This window comes from Sturnus vulgaris, chromosome 21, assembly GCF_052056855.1.
Source record: "Sturnus vulgaris isolate bStuVul1 chromosome 21, bStuVul1.hap1, whole genome shotgun sequence".
Classification (NCBI taxonomy): domain Eukaryota; kingdom Metazoa; phylum Chordata; class Aves; order Passeriformes; family Sturnidae; genus Sturnus; species Sturnus vulgaris.
In genome coordinates this window covers 7,367,747-7,381,338 of record NC_142263.1, presented here as the reverse complement: position 1 = coordinate 7,381,338, position 13,592 = coordinate 7,367,747, and the positions used below count along the sequence as shown (strand labels likewise).

The 13,592-nt window shown below is 38.9% G+C and overlaps 1 long non-coding RNA gene across 1 annotated transcript; it reads right to left on the bottom strand.

Annotated features, from left to right (window-relative positions):
• Positions 1-402: 402 nt before the first annotated feature.
• LOC106860244 (uncharacterized) lies at positions 403-7,675 on the bottom strand. Its single transcript, XR_015807888.1, has 3 exons — positions 7,293-7,675; positions 869-1,058; positions 403-681 (listed from the first exon to the last, which is right to left on the bottom strand). It is a non-coding gene; the product is annotated as an uncharacterized LOC106860244 (long non-coding RNA).
• Between the last annotated feature and the right edge of the window lie 5,917 nt (positions 7,676-13,592).

Below are 13,592 nucleotides of genomic sequence, written 5' to 3'. Positions count from 1 at the left end.
GTGCTGTGTTTTGCAAAAGCGCTAAAGACCATGTCCTTGAAGACAAGGAAAAGTAAATGTAAACAAAAGCAAAGTAATTCACTCTGCACCCAAGAAATTAAACAACTCTGCAGTGATCTCACAGAAACTACAAATGCAAAAATAACAGTACTTGTTGTGAGTTGCCAGAGCTAAAAACAGTCTTTCTACAGAAGAAAGGGAAAGAGAGAGAGAAAGAGAGAGAGAATGAAAGAGAGAAAGAAAGAAAGAGAGAAAGAAAGAAAGAAAGAAAGAAAGAAAGAGAGAAAGAAAGAAAGAGAGAAAGAAAGAAAGAAAGAAAGAAAGAAAGAAAGAAAGAAAGAAAGAAAGAAAGAAAGAAAGAAAGAAAGAAAGAAAGAAAGAAAGAAAGAAAGAAAGAAAGAAAGAAAGAAAGAAAGAAAGAAAGAAAGAAAGAAAGAAAGAAAGAAAGAACACAATCAGTCTTTAAAACAGGGCTGTGTCTTCCCCTTTCTCCCGCAAAAAACAGGTCTGAAAAGGGAGGAGGAGAGGGTACAGGAAGGCATTCTTGTTCTTTTGGCACATGCAGACACCTTTATCTGCCTTCTTTCTTCTGTCCACTCACATTTTTATAAGTATTCGGTCACATGTCTTAGAGTGATTTTGTGGATTACCAACTTCAGAAGCGAATTTATTTTTTGCACCCTGTAAAGAAAATTTAAAGTGAAAATTACCAGCAAACTCTAAGAGTTTAAGAGTGAGGCAGCTAATTTGAATAAGGACTGCTTATGATTTATGACTCATGCCTGAAGACACAGGTTTGTGGTTGGGCTTTTTTTAAGAACTGGGTATTTCACACTTTAGACTAACTGAAAAACAAAATAGCACCTACCATTCTCGGCCCTTTTGCAAAATGCAGACTCCTTTGCTTCCACGTGCTCAACACGAGTATTTCATTCTATCTTCTCTTTCTTTTATCTCCCTTTTTCTCTGCTGTAGACCATAGAACGTTCTCTGAGCAACATCACCATATCTGTACTATCCCAGTGCTTGAACCAGCGAAGTCGAGTTCCTTGGAAGTCCTAGGAAGCAATAAGGAATCAACAGAGTTCTGCAGAAATGAAGAATTTTATCTCCAAGCCCCCCCGTGGACAAAGGGAAATCAGAAGCACCTATTTACATTACATTACATTACAATACATTACATTACATTACATTACAATACATTACATTACATTATTTAATCAACAATTCGAACGAGCGGGCGGTGGCAGCTCCTCGGTGCTGCCGCTGGGTGGCGCCCTCAGCCCGGCCCGGCCGCTTCCATCGGGCTCCGGATCCTTTCCCATCTCCGGATCCTTTCCCGGCTCCAGATCCTTTTCCGGAGCTCCGGATGCTTCCCCAGGAAGATTTTCCGTGTCCGATGCCCAGGCACAGCTCAGTCCCTTGTAAGGAAGGCCTCACGGGGCAGCTCATTGGTGTTTAACTCTCACTTTGGGTAGTTTAAATGTCTCTTGATCCAAGCGTCCTCGGACTATCCTATATTGCTCTCAACTGACATTTACTGCTAGACCTGTTGTTTTGAGATGGCCAAAAGCAGGTCTGTAACTATAACTGCTGTGGCAAGAGCACGATTCTGCTTTTATAGAGCAGAATTTCCAAATTCCAAATTTTCTAAAAACAGAGTCAGATTAAGCAAAATGTTCCTCACAAGCACAAAACCATTAGTTCTAAACACTTCTCTTGATTCCTTTTCTGCCCTTCATTAAAGTTTGCAGATACCACTTCATGCTTTTTGTTGCTGTACTACCTGGCCACTGGTGCCATCACCTCTGCCTACACATCCCCCTTCTCCCTTCTCTCAGTGCCACAAGCCACGTCCTTCCACCCACTCTCGATTTCACTGCTGGGTACAAATCTGCGGTGGTTTTTAAAAGGGCTCCTGTGACTTTGCCTTCCTCTGTCTGCTCCTACAGCCATCATTCCTTGATAGCCACCCTGCCTTAACTGCATGCTTGTCCTGTTCTGCACGACAATTTTCATGTTTGTCCAGACCACACTGCACCAAAAACTTCTACCAAAAGCTTGTGACAATCCACTTTTGCCTTGTAGCCATACAGAATGCCACTATACAATACAAGTCAACTTCTGTTAGGCAAGATCATAGCTCACTTCTTTATAGCCAATTAAATTTTTTCCTTATTTGTTCTGTCAGTCAGGCAGTTCCTTTCTTGGAACAAAGTGTAGTGTTTGCCTCCACAGCTTACCCTGTTGGTGCCAGGTGCCCATGCAATATAAAAAGCAGCTTTTTATCCCTGTCACAGTCCTTCAGAAGCTCTGTTCTCTGGGTGGTTCATTTGAGCACGAGATCTCATAGCTGTGCCATGCAGTTAAACCCTCCCATGAGAGCAGCAAGTTAGAACCTCTTTATTCTCATGTTTGGCACTAGTCCAGACACAGAGCAACATATTTTCTTACACCATTTGGAATCTGGCTGTGGTACCAAAAGTTGTTTTGATGGTTGAACCTGACAGAGGTAACTGAGAGCTCCCAGATGAGCAGAGATGTTTGGTGACAGTTAGACTGGTCAGCAGGCCAACAATGCCTGAATCCTGACAGGACTGCTTACACACAACTGATGTGAGAGCTTCCAGCTTCCCCTGAGAGGATTTCCAAGTATTTACTACAAAATGCCTTTGAATGTCTTGATTTATCCAAATGTCCTCTAATGGTGGATGTTACCATATCCGTGAACAGCTTTGGAGGTTTGCCAGAGCTTTCCCAGAAAGCTGCATCAGAAGGGGCATTAATAGTGAACTAAGATGTCAGAAACATATAGATTGAAAATATTTTATTATTCTGATTAACTCCAAACTATTTCCATACATGTAAAAAAGTTTATTAAGCCACTGAATAGCAAACAATAACAAAATCTGTGAAAAGCTACATATGGAAATAATATTCATTGTTGACTAGATCTAACAATACTGATTTTAGGAAGAAAGAAATTAGCTGCTTTTGCTATCTCTCTCATGCATTACCCAGATAGAGAATATAAAGTAACCAAAAGAAAACACCTACTTGTGTGCATTTGCAAGTATATATTTAATTACTCCAATATAGTTAGAACCAACAAGCATGCATTTAATACAGAACATATAAGAGTGATCTGCATTTTCAGGTGTATGTATTTTAAGCCTGTTGTGATGGAAGCAAATTCATAAATCTTGAAATTCTGCAAATAATTGACATTTAGATTGGTGAAAAACTTAATAATTTTAGTGTCTGACAAGAACAAAAATGAAATTTAACATCATTCTGATAGACAGACAGCTCAATAAATGTATGTCCAGACTCATCTGAAATATTCCACTCCAAGGAGATTCAAAGACAATTATAGTGACTGCAAAAGAGCTGCAGAGTGACAGACATTCAGGTAAGAGGCTATGGGGGTTTAAGGTTTGTCACTACTTGTACCAAGGCTGCACAATAACTCACTTTGGTTTTGAACCCAGTCTGCAGTGCTAAAATGTAAAGACAGACTTGGACTGAGACATGAACATGTGGGCTGCACATCTGGAAGAGCAACTCTGACAGTTTAAACCAAGTGACCAGCCTGGCAGGGGGGCAGGCAACTCAAGAGATGTCATCATGTCCAAAAGTAGCATAATTTTCAGTTACAGATTTATTACAGAATCAACACTTGATCCTGTTCTCATAGAAGTCTATATCACAAAACTCCAGAGATGACTCATCTACTCATGTGTATATTTTTCTTGCCTTTCTTTCCTCCTCTTTCTTTCTTGCCTCCAGACTGATGCACATTTGCCAAGCTGTTATTGCCTTGGAATACACAGCTGGGAGGGAGGGAGCCCAAGCACTCTCCTTCCCAGGGAAATTTGAGAAATTCTGCACCTGTACTTTGTTAAATCTGCTCTATCTCTGGGTGGTGTTTGCAGCTCCATTAGCCATGATTAACACTCAGGTAGCAACTGCCAATTAATTGAAAAGCTGTTAGGAAATATTTCGTATTTGAGCATGAAATTTAGTACCTGAATAATCAAAACTAGGTTGACAACAGTTTTTCCTTACCTTTGCAGGCAGAACTCCATGTGTGAGCCATTATTTAATTTGAGTTTCTGTCCATATCTTGTGGAATAAATATGCTGCAACAACCTCAACCATCCAGACTAACAATCTTTATAGTAGTCCACTACTACTAAAACCTTCAAGAAAAGCAGCTGGACCACCTGATCCACTACACACTTAATTGGAAAGTATCTGCTAGGAAGATTCTCATTCTGTGACTTTCACAAATGCTACATTTTTAGTCACCACATCCTTTTTACCTCCTCACTCTAAATTTCCATCTAAAATGCTTTCTTTCTTGTTGCCTGAGTAATAGCACAAAACCCAGGGTGGATTCGCTGGAACATATTCTAGCGTTGTTATAGCAGCAAATAAAATTTACACACACTAAAGTATAAAACCTACTATTTCATTATTACTGATAAATAAGCTCTATATAACTTCCTACTTCCTGGAATGCAGATCATGCTTTTGATTGGGCAGGGAAGCTAGTTTAGACTCTTCTCCTTCATCTTTTAAATTAGGAAACAAACTGCAGCTTTACAAAAAAATTTCTTGGGGCACTTATCTAGATAACTTATCTCACAGGTGACATTCTCCTTGGTTGTATCCATATAATTCTGTCCCAAAAGGTATAGCAGAAGAAATTACAGTTCCAGCACATAATCACAGAGCAGCAGAAGATGAACTTCAATTATATTAACTGCTCCCTTCTTCTTCTCTGGGAAAAGAAAAAGAAAAGCAAAAACCTCCTTTGCAAATGAGAACATTTTGCATGAACATCAGACAAAGGAGAAAGCTGCACATGGCTGGCACAGAGCTGCCTCTTCTAGCTGAGATTTAGACAAGCACAGAGTAACTCATGGAGGTCAAGAGAAGTGAGGAATTATAGTAACTGTGCACCAAAGATACTATTTCACCAACCAGGTTATCTGCTTTGGCCTTTACCATTTTTTCAGCTCAGGATTATCTTTATTGATGTAGCTGGTAAGTGAATTTCTTGCATTTTGGGATTCCGGATGTTTCTGTCACAATTATAGCAGAAAAGGGCTGTGACATCTGCTCGGATTCTGGAAGAAAACCGTGGAATTAAATGTCTATTTAACCTATGTTTTGACCTTTCTACCACAGTGAAACATTCATCCCCAGAAGAATCATTAGTTGACCACTAGAGTCTTCACTGTGATACACAAGAGTCCTCTTCATTAAGACAACAGCAAAGCAGATAAAAGCCATTTATGATGAGAAATGACAAATGGAGAAGCATTGACAGAACAAAAATGGAGGCGTTTCCCTATGAGGCCTCTCTCTTTCCAGCCTCACCACCTCCAGACTGAAAGGGAAGAATTGCAGTGAACACAGTATTTTAATCACTGTGGAGAATGTTAAGGTCAGGGTTAACTGAAAAATTGAATAAACATTGATCTAAATTAAAAATAGTCTAGTTAAGCATTGAGAATGTCTTTATTTCCCACAAGTAAATCCTACACAAAGAGATTTACTGTCACTGTCAGTGCAGTAAGGCAAAGTGAGGCTGTATTTACCCTTTTGGGAAGGGCAGGAATGTGAATTCACTATAGCCATGCTTAATTGATAGCACTGTGAAACAAATTCTGCCAGCAACAAAATAAAAGCTTGGTCATTTGTAAGCACTAACCCCAGAATGCTGATTTTTATGACAGTTATTATGTAAATATTTGGAAGTTCTTAAAGTTATAATGCAATTTAGATAGGGAATTGAGATTAAAATATACCTATACTATCACTGATAGGTACCCACCTTAAGCAGAGGGCAGCTCCCAGTCCAACAACAAGAGAACAAATGGAGAAAGTGGCCAGAGTCACTCTTTTCCTGGGCATCTTCTGTTTAATTTTAATCCACTAGAGATAAAGTCTGTAAAAATCTTTACCAGTCAAACATCTACTTCTAATGAAGCAAAGTTTAAAAAATCCATGAACATGGAGCAAAAAAACATGAAGTATGGAAAGGCTTGTCCATCAGTTTGGTAACCTGGGAGAAAAGAGTTGAGAACTCCTTGCTCTGCTATTAACTTCCTTTGCTAAAGCAAAGGCACCTCAATCCTACAGTCCTGCAGCAAATGGCACCATAAATAATTCAAAGGAGAAAGAAAACAATAAACATTTAAACTTTGAAACACTTGCACAGTTCTACTCAACATCTGATTCTTGTTAACTAACATACAAGATGTTTTCAGGCTTCAGCTGTTGGTTCTTAAAGCTCTGGTTTGCACACAATGCTCTTCACACAATTTAAAACCACAGTAATAAAATTACTATATGAATCAGTTATTAATTACTTAGCAATATTATAAAAAGCTAGAAATGAAACATCTTTCTATTCATTTCATTCACAATCTCTTTCCATTCACTCTTTATACCAGAAATTTTCTCTGCTCTGAAGGTGATCTCAGGATCTTACATATAAAATGATAAGGTACATGAATAAACTCTGGCCTTTCTTTCTTTCCTGGAGTCATGCTGGCATTTGCACACTTCACACACTTTTGATAAAGTATAAGAACACAAAATCTCAGGCTGCTAATAAAAGAATTTTATTCTCATGATTTTAGAAGCTACTTTTGCTTAAGACAAGTTTATTACCAGTGGAAGAACTATTATCTCTTTATTCCTCTGAGCCAGCAAGAAGCAAAGTCTCTTTTCCATACTTCAAAGTACCTTTTTGGATACTGATCATAATAGAGCATTAATATCAACTTCAGCTGGTACATTTGCTTGAAAAAAGGTGTTATGAGATTTATTATTGTAAATCCTGAAGTTAAATGAAGCTAAGAAGAGGCTTTGTTTCAAAGTCCAGAATGGTTGCAGGAGTTTAACTGGCAGTCATGGAAGAACTAAAACCACTCAATTTTCTAAATAATAAAAAAAAAAATAAAAATTCTTTACCTTCCAACAAGGCTTATGTCAATAGAATATCTTCTGACTTAGTTCATTAAAATGCTTCCTTAAGAAATTATTTAAAAGCACAGAATAAGGACAGTGTAAATCAACAAAGTGATTAATCTGTTCAAAAAGCCAAATATAACTGAAGCCACCTGTGTTTTCACTGCCTCCATTCCTCCTCCCCCTTTTCTCCTCCTCCAACAAGTTCTTAGTCCTGACAGAAAACCAAAGCAGTCCTACACAGCCACACACTGAAATCACCAGACTCCACAAGTCCGAGCTGTTCATCCCTTTTGTCCACCCACCTGTTTCCACAGCAGATCTGCCTGGTGCTCCAAAGCCCAGCTTTTCCTTTGGCCTTCAGGCGAAATTAAATTCAGTTCCAGAGTTCCCATGTATAAGAACTGTGCTTGTACAATGTTCCAGTAGAGGCAATTACTGTATTATATGATAACACTACAGCCCATTGATGGCTGGACTTACACTCCCTTAACCTATTTTGCTTCCTTGAGGGGACTAATCCTCACATAACATCTCTAAGTGCATCCACATTAAGGGATTTGGCACTTGAACTGGGCAGTGCAGGTCGTGTTGCTCATGCTCTCACAGAGCCCTAGTGCAGGTGACATTTGTATTCACTGCTCCCTTCATCTCTGGGCAATTTCTAGCCAATACCTCCTTGCAGACAGATTTCCTTCCCTTTTGTGCACTGCACTAATTTTGTACTCGCAAAGGCACCAGAATGTGTCAGGTACAAATATGAGCATATCTCAAAGAACTGCAAGTTTACTGTTCCAAAAAAAAGTAACTCTCTTGCCAATCCCTTTATGTACCTCATAATCAATTTGAGGTAAGAGGCATCAACTGGGATACATTTTGCAATATGAGTTTTTGGGATATATTTTATAAAATGTGAACAAAAGTAAAGAATTTAGCAGGTTAAAAGGAAAACCAACTTTTAAAGTGTAATTCTTTATTTTAAACCAAGTATGCCTGTTCTTTTAAAAACAGCCCTATCTAAAATAAAATGTGAAATAAGGGCAGCCCACACGCCATGAAATCCAGCATCACAAAGTACAGAATATACCAGTAGTTCAGGCTTGCTGCAGAAATTTCAGAGAAAGTCAAAACACCGAAGTGGTGGGTGTTACTGAGTAAGTGGCTGCAAATAGCATGTGGAGTGCTGAACCAGCTCCTTACAGCAGAGCTTCATCTGCAGGTGCAGAAAGAAATTTCTTCATCTGAGTTTATTCAACAAGTTTATTTTGATGCCTGGTTCATTAAGAGATGGGAACTCAACGAGGATTTGGAAAAGGAAGCCAGTTGGATTTTTTCTTTTCATTTTTCCTTTGTGCAAAATCAAGGTGTGGGATGCTTAGCTCTAACTTGTGGGAGGATGAGATCGGGTACTATGAATATCTTGGAAGTGGGGGGAGCTAAAAACAAATTTTCATTTCTCATTTTTAATGATTCCTTTGTGCATTTTAACTGAATCCCATCAAATGTAACTTAACAGAAAGAATCAGTTAAAAGCTCATAGCACCTAATAAAAACTAGTACTCGATGGATTAAAGAACAAAATTAGAAGTTTGAAAAGATATATGTTCACATATCTTAAATCAATGACTCCAGTCCTACTGACTGTCAAAAAGTAACATCATGCCAAGCACATGGAATCTGCTATTTAAGAACGTAATTAAAATTTTTAAATATAAAATAAATTGTGTAAATTAGTATTTCCAGCTTGCCATTTAAAATCATGAATCAAGTATTTATCTCTCTTGTTTAAGCTAACAATAGAAAAAGGAAGTAGTGAAAACAGTATTTTAACTTCTGGCATCAAATTTACATACAAATAACCATCCTCAAGTATATGTCCTTGCTTTTTCAAGAAAGAATTCAGATGTTTATTTTCTTCCAGTAACATGCCAGCATTTCAGAAAAAGCAAATCAATGATGACCTGCCTCATATTTCACATCCTTGTGTTTGTTCCAAGGACTGAACACTGCCACAGCAGTGGATCTCATGACTGCTTTCCATCAGGTGTATTAAACTGATTGTCAGTTAGGTCAGGCTTTCAGGTTGCAAAGATTTCTTCTACTCAGTTCTTTAGAAATATGAGTTAAAAAATTGCAACGTTCATTTTAGTTTAACCCTCCTCATAACTATGTTGAATTTAAGACAGTCCTTCATCATTAATTTCTGCTGCTTTTGTTTGCAGATTTATTTTGATGTGGTTTTTCACTACTAATAAGGAAAGAAATACAATTCTGAAGAAATGATGCCCATGTTGTGTATAGTGAACACTTCTCAGGGGTCATTTTACCCTCTCCCACCACTAATGCCTAGGCACGTCTCTGTTTCCCAGCTGAGAACACTATCAGTTTAAGTAATAGTTTAAGCTTATACAAATAAAGTTTGGAACAAGGTCATTCTAGTTTACCCAGGTCTTAGACAGCATCTTTCTGCCAAAAGCCTGAATCAACACCACCATGAGAATCCATAAGGATTTCCTGCAGCTCCAGAGACTGTTTTACCACAAATCTCTGTTCCAGGTCAGCCTCTCCAGCCATCAGTTCCTGTCAAGCCTGACTCATACCAGAAATCTTTCCCAAAAGTCAGGTCAAAACACTTTGTTTAGGTGTCACCCTTCAGACAACAACTTGGTCTTACATCTACATCTGCTCTCCTTGGCTCAAGCAATCATTGTCCACGCTTCATGCCACAGCTAAAGCCTTTATCTGTGCTCAGTGACCTAGAGGGAATGCTGATGGATTTATTAAAGAATGACAGGCAGACACATGGTGAGGTTTGAACATTAGGGTCATTGTGGTTTCATTTATCAGAGAATGGAAGTCAGGACTAGCTCCTAGTTCTGGCTCCAGGGCTTGCTCTGGTATCTTGGGCAAGAAAATTTAGCACCATGGACTGCCATGCATGTCCATCCTGACTCTTTGGACTGGTAGGGAAGGATGGAGATTCTTACCTCTGCAGGAGATCATCAACCCAGCAGGACCCTGATCTGAGCTGGAGAAGCTGAGCACTGCTACAACACAAGTCAGTGTAAATATTTTCATCATGCCCTGCATGGAGGCAAGTTCTGAAGAGATGCATTATAGCAACTGCAGCAATTCCTGTACCAGGCTTCTCTCTGTTTGCCATGTTACTGAGTCACTGGTCCATATTTTTCCAGGAAATCACACTTCTTCACACACACACACACTTCCAGTGAAACGTGAGCCCAACAACATTTGAGTAACAGTTAAACTTTTGAACCTGCTCTGTCGGAATGGCCTTGAACTCAGCACAAATGCTTGAGGCCAGACTGTGTACAGCCCAAGTTCAGTCTCAACTTTATTTATAGGTCACACCAGATAGGGAACAAAACAGGTTTTAGTCCTTGTTATGCTCTTATTCAAGCCAGCAAGGAGCTATGAATCGAACAAAAAAATACAATGAATTGCTATCTCCTTTTCCTCAGTTTCTCTCTTCACAAGGAGTTTTCAGAGCATTTTTCTTTATGATACATATCCATGATAATGGTCAACTGTTACCTCTACACACAATATATGAAGAATAACTTAGATTTTACTACTCACAAGTAAACTCAGTCTCTTTTTTATTCAAAAAAGAGATTCCTTAGAGTGAACTACTTATGTATCAATAAAAGCACAGCAAAACCAAGTGCTGGGGGTAGACAGGAACACAGAACTGCTCAGCAAACTGAGATTATTTCCTGGTGACAACTTGGATCTGGAACATAAGCCTTTAAAACACTTAGCCTTTACTGTTTGCTAGATATAAACTGCAAGAAACCCAAGCCTGCAAATGTTACAAAGGACATATAAATGGTTCCTTTTGCCTAACAGGAACTGTTTCTAAGCCTAAAAACTGATACTTCACAATGCTACCATTTAAAATATCTCTTCACAGACTCTAGCTTAGAGGAGCCTTGCAGAACATGTTACAGGGAGCTGTGTGTATCTTACCATCAGCTTTTTGAGTTTGTCAAGAAGTTGAAGTAGGGGAGCAGATAATGTTAATAGTGTGAATCCACCTGGAAGACTCTACTGAACAGAAACTATCTACTAGTGCAATCTGTGATTTGTGTTGTGAAGGAGGAACTGGGGAGAAAGTAAAACAAAATACATCATATTCAAGAAAACTAAGATGCTGAATGTGAAGCTTTGATCCTTTTTAAGGTGACAGAAAAAGTGCCAGGACTTCCTATTCTAATCATGAGATGAATTATTATGATAATATACCCTTGCCAAGGGAAAGATTAATGCAGTAAGGGCCACAGCAAATGGCTGTCAGAGCTGAGAAGTCATTACACCAGAAATGGTCTCAGAAAAGTGAAAGTAATCTAAATTCTTATTGCCCTTCCACTCAATGCAGAGATGGGAGAGATGGCTGCAGGGAGGCTGCATGCCAGGGACAGTAAAACAAATTCAAGAAACCAATGTCACCTATCCTGAGATTTTTTCCTAAAATGTGGTGCATGTTGTCTCAACAAACAGTAGGACAAGGTGTTTGTGCATAGGCAGCACAGAAAGTAGATATTAACAGAATAAAAGATCACCTAGCATTGAAAGGCTTCTCCCTCTTTTCAGACAGCCTGGTGTGTTTAAGGACAGGCAACATGAGATGCAAGGCAACAGAGCTCCCCTCTGCTGTGGCATGACAGCTCCATTTTCATGATGGGATTCCACAGAGTCTTTAACTGCTGCAAGGAAACACTAAACTAGTTTATGCCTTGGTCACTCACCTGCCCTCACCACCGTGGCCATGTTGGACATTTTGCAGCTGCACACAAGGTGATTTCACAGAGCAGCATTGAGCACTTCAAACTGCCAGTGTTTCCCATAATGAAACATACGACTTTTATAAAGTCGGGTCGAATTTGTTGCCAGAATAAAGGAATCCAGGTCATTTGTACCAGCATAAACCAAATCCTTTCTTTTCCAACCTACAGTCTCCTATGTTCCTTACAAGGAAAATCATACACCAAGTATAGGAGACCACAGAAAACTTCCTTTCTTGAGCAGGTAATTGCCACAGAGTGACCTAATGGTGAAAAATACAGAATGATTTTGATTAACAGAATGTAATAGAAATAGAGTTGTTTCATATAACCTTTCAGTCTTCAGTGCTGTAGTTAGGTCCTCTATTAATAGAACTGTCAGAAAGTGTACTCATGCCTGAACTGACATCAGGTACAGAAAGTTGAGTGAGTGAATTTAGTGCTGGCTTAACTGACATTGTGAACAAAGCTCACTTTTTATTCCTGAAAGAGAAATACCATCCACAATAGTGTCACTTCCCATCAACACGCCTGAATTCCAATCTGGGTAACTGTCTCTTAGCATAATAAGTTTACAAAATGCACTTGCACATGATAGCCTCCTATGGATAGATTGTTTTTTAGGATTGAATGAACCTGACTGAAGCAATAGAAAATACAAATACAAAATAGATTTAGGAATTAGAGTCAACCTACAAAAGAGAAAGGCTTTCACAAAGACTTTCTTTTTTGGCTAAGGACACCCTTATGAGATGAATTTCAGTAATGGTATCATACACTATGGGATGTCTTCTGTCATCCCAGTTTAATAATTGAAAAGGACACAGATTTAATCAGAACTGCAAGAATATCTGGGAATAGTATTCTGATTAATTGTACTAGCACAGTAATGAAACTCTCAGACTATACTGGAAATTGGAGCACAGGAAATGACGCTACCATTGCTCATTCTCTTTCCTTTTGTTGCACACCAGTTTTGCTGTTCACAACATAAGGCCTTTGTAATAGAAAAAAAAATTAAAAATTCCTTTTTATAAAGGATTTTAACATTTTGGCAAACTCATACAGGATAAATCTGTTTGTAGTAATTTCTTTCTGCAACAGAGCAGGGACTTTCCTGCTTTCTATCACTGGTAATAATGCTTCACCCAATTAGCCAGAAACTGCATATACTTGAGAACTGAAATGTAAAATTAGGGAATCCAATGAATTACTTAAATCCAAGGAGCAGAGCAACCCATATGTCTTATTTTAGAATTGCCTACACCTATTTATCACACTGTATTTTTCACAGTCAACATGTGAGTCTACAGACAATTTGTACTTTTGTCAGGTTTCTCCTGGCAATTTACTTAGTTACTTGGGATAAACTATCTCAATTTTTAGCTCTTTCCCTCTGCAGTGACTGTCCTCAGACTTGCAGTCATCCTTGAAAAGCCCTTTTTCTGAAGGTTTTTGCTGGATATCCAAATCCAAGCCTAGGTTATCCTTCAGGGATACACTGATGCAGGAAAACCCCTTCACCTCAGGAGTTTAAGGGCTGATTTAGGCCTTTTACTTCTCTTTTTATCCCCTAAGCACATCCTCAGTGCAGTGGCACAGTGCTCCAAAGCATCCCCATCACACACACAGACAAAAATGTACATTCTGTAGCAATCCTGTGTGACCAACTTTGACCTGGCAGTTGATAACTATTTTAACCTGTTCTATTTATCTACTCTTTTTAGCTGCTCCTCGAAACCTCCCGTATTTAGTGGGTTGGAAGATGGCAGCAGCCTGAGGGCCAGCAGGGCTCTGAGC